Genomic DNA, 4,014 nt, shown 5'->3' with positions numbered 1-4,014 from the left:
GCCGGGGCCGGGCGGGCGGAGCGGGGGCCGAGGCCGGGCGGGGCCGTCGGGGGGGCGGGCGCGCCGAGGCGGGCGGACGGTGAGGGCCGGACGGGCGGGGCAGGCAGCCGGACGGGCGGGCGGCGGGGGCCGGGCTCCGGGATCCGTTACGCCGCTCGCGGCTCCTCCACAAACTCCCCAAGAGCGGAGCCTCCGCCACCCTCCTTCCTGCTTCCTCGTCCCCAGCCAATCAGCGGAGCGCCCCTCGGCCAGCTCCGCCAATCAGCCGCCCCGCCCTGCGCTGGCCCCGCCAGCCAATCCGGCCCTCGGCTCCCCCTCCCAGTCTCCGGCCAATCAGAACCGTGGGTCGGTCGTCCCAACGCAGGGGGCAGCACGAGGCGGCTGGGGGAGGCGGTGCGGGGAGTGGTGGGGCCTGGGGGGAGGGGTACGGTGCCAAGGGTGGTGGCGGGTGGTGGTTTTCTTTCCGGGCTTCTTGTATTTTTTTCTTCGTCTGCATAGCCTGAGCCCGCATCCCATGGTGACCCGACCCTGAAGTCCCAATCCCCCAGCTGCTACCCCCACCCGAGAAATCTTGTCCCCGCCCTGGCCGTAACCCCTCTGCATCCCTCTTCCCCCTTCTCCTCCCTAGCACCCACTGGAGAAAACTGCGGGCCAAGGAACACCCCCACCCTCGCCAGCGGCTGCTGCCCCCTGGGCAAAGCTTCGGGAAGACCAGACAAAAATCAATCGAGGACAACCCCCCCTTTCCTGCAGAAAGGGCCCCAGACTCCAGCGAAAGGGCCCCGACCGCTGAGAAGCCCCTCCCGCCCTTGCCTCATCTTTCCGACTTCCCTGCCTGCCACGTCTCCTTTCCTTTCAAGCAAGGTCGGTCCTGGCTCCGTAACCCCTCACCCGCATCTCTTTTTCCTCTTTTCTCCCCTTTACCTACCGCCCCCCACTCCACCTCCTGATTCACCCTTCTCAGAAGCAGAGTGTGGAACCCTCATCCATTTCCAGCCGACAGCAGAGTCTGGTCTGTGAGTCCTTGACACCCACATACCCTCTCCCACCATCGCGGGGAACATCAGAGCTTTCCGCGGGAGCGGGTCGGTGGAGGGCTGGGGGGGTGGGGGTGGGGCGGGGAGCGGCAGCCTGACAGCCCACACTGCACTTCCTCCCTTTGGTCCCCAAGCCAGGATAGGACCCAGCATGGACACTTACCTGGCTTCCCCCTACTCACCGAATGCTGTGGCTCCGTCTCACACCCACAGACGTGCCTTTCCAAGCCCGAGCATGCTCGCGGGGTCAGCGGGGTGGGTGGGCACAGCAGGCTGAGGTCACATGGAGGTGTGGGAGGTCCCTTTGAGGTGCGGGAAGGGGCTGTCTTGGGCACCTAGGATCGCCAAAGCCGGCATAGGGCTTCACCTCAACCAAGATTGAATGTGCACATAGTAGGTTCTTGAGACATACTGAGTCCACCCCAGAACAAAGCCTCATTCCCCATTCAGGAGGGGGAGGGGAGCTTTGGGAGTTAAAAGGAGCAGCAACAAAAAGGGTAATGTCAAGTCATCAGAGGGCTGGGAACAGCCCAGGGAGGTACCTCCTCCAGCTGAGAGAAGCACCCACAAATGCTGGGGCTGCCTAGGCTGGAGGAGAAACCCAGCCTTGGAGTGTGACTGGGGGGCTCTTCCGGCGCCTCACACACTCCCTAGCCTTTCCTAGACCTTGAAACTTAAGCACTCACCGGCAGGCAGCCTTGAAGACAATCAGGGCTATTTGCCTCCATGGCTGGAAAACAGAACCCTGAAGGGATGGTTCCCCATCTGCCTCTAGAGCTGTCCGTGAGGCCCAGACAGTTCTGGGTATGTTGGGGGAGATGTTTAAAGGAGGGGGGCCCCCCAGCAAGGGAAGTGTGTGGATGGAAGCTAAAACTGCGTCAGGGAAACTCAATCAAGTTTTCCTAGGACAACTGCCTCTACTTCTCCCACCTCCCACCCTTTGGGAAAGCTAAGTCATCCAAGCTATAAAAGTAGGACGCTAATGATTCTCCCCTCCCTGAGCTTCCCAGGACAAAGATTCCTACCAGTACCCCCACCATCACCAGGCCAGCTCTATCCCCACCTCAGAAAATGCACCCTCTCCCTGCCCCAGTCTCCCATGGGCTGATGCCCCCATTGGCAGCCTGGAGCCAAGACAAAAGAGGGGACAGGGCTCCTGTCAGCAGCTCAACCTGGGCTGACCTTGGCTTCATGCCCACGAATGGGTGGAGAGGGATTGAGGCTAAAAGGGTCAGAAGAGAAATGTCCTTGTCTCCGGGAAGGAGACCCAAGTAGCAGAAAGCCCCTGCTAGGAAGTGGGTGTAGGATAAGGTCGGAGGTCTGGGCGTTTCCTCGGCATCCAGGAGTGAAGATGCAGTGGCCCTGGGTTAAGGGGTAGGGGAGAGAGTTGTCTTTATATGGGTCCCTCTTGGGTGGGAAAAAAGGGATCACTGACTGGAAAGGAGGCAGAGTGGTCGTGAGAACCCATTCAAGCCTGCCCCGCTTGTCCCGCCTGGCAGCTGGAGGAATTCTACCTTCAGAGCCTCCCCCATGTGGCTCCATACCCCAGGAGGCTCTGACTGAGTGGGCTAGGTTCAGAGACAGGCTGGCTAAAAGCATTTGTGGTTCCTCCTGTGCCAGTGCACTGATTTGCCCCTTTTCTCTCCCCCTTTGTTAAAACTGGTCAACAAGCCAGGGAAGAAGAGGCCCTGGGCAGCACACCCTGCCTATCCCCCAAGGGACCTTTCGGTCAGTACTCCTTCACCTCACTTCCAGGGACCTCTGTGACTGGGCCTCCTTCCTTCCCAATCCAGAGCCCTTCTACACCTGGAACGGACTCCCCCGCTTCCTCCTCCCTTCATCTCCCCTAACCTCTCCTGAATGAGTGCTGCCCCCACCCCATTCCAAGGCACCGTGGCACACCCAGCAGCCCAGAGGTCCCCCACTGAAAAGGGTTTGCGGCTGGGTCTGGAGAGAGGAATGGATCCATCAGGTCTCCAGGGCCACCCCCTTCCTGCCTCCAGACAGGGACTCTTCTCTACCCAGGCGCTTCCAGACCCATCAGGAAGGATTAACTGCCTCAGAGCAGGAGAGCAGAGCCGAGAGAGGGAGATGCAGAGAGGAAAAAAACAGGGCTTCCAGAAAACACACAACACACCCCTCCCCCACCACCTACGGCCAGACTGACAGCCAGGACAGACTGGCTGCTCTGTCATCTCCAGTCCAGCCTCCAGGCACCTCCCCACTGCCCGCGCAGTCCCTGCAGACCGCTTGCCCGAGGTTCCAGCCACCTGGCACCAGGCAGGACACCCCAGCGGGGCAACACAGTCCTTATAGTGGTGGCAGTAACCACCCTCCCCTTCCTCCATTCCATGTACTGGTCACAGCTTTCCAGGGTGCGGGGCAGCTGAACTCTAGGTCCCAGGAATACTGACTGAGCCACTTGGTCTCAGTCCCACTGGACAAACTGAAGGGCATAGCTCCTTGAGAGAAAGATACCAGGGCACCAGTTAAATTCGGCTGCAGTGCCTGCCCCCTCCATCACAGGAACCCTCCCTCTCTCCCCAATAATGAAAGGTGGGTTTTTATTGTCCTTGTATCTGACCCACTCCCTCTTAAAGGGATGGGGAACCTCCTCCTTAAAGGATCTCCAGAAATTACTTGCCCCTAGGCAAAAGCAAGTGCAGCCAGCCGCCTGCTGGGTCTTCACCTGCTGGGGCCCCTAGCCTAGGGGATGGGGAGGCAGAAGTATTCTTTCTGTGACTCTGAACTGGAGGGGCAAGGCCCTGCCAAGGAGCCAGCTGTTAAATCTCAGCAAGGAACAGGACCTCTTCCTCCTCTAATGGCACTCACTGCCAAAGCCCTTGGAGGTGGGCAGGTGTCAAAGGGAAGCCGGGGCCTGTGTGGGCCCAGGCCCTTCAACCTTCATAAGAAGGAACAAGGGAGGGGGGTGTTACATGCACTCAGACTTTGGGGAACACATGTCCAGTGCGCTGTG

Source organism: Cnephaeus nilssonii, assembly GCF_951640355.1.
Source record: "Cnephaeus nilssonii genome assembly, chromosome: 4".
Taxonomy (NCBI): Eukaryota; Metazoa; Chordata; class Mammalia; order Chiroptera; family Vespertilionidae; genus Cnephaeus; species Cnephaeus nilssonii.
Note: the sequence above shows the minus strand (reverse complement) of the source record.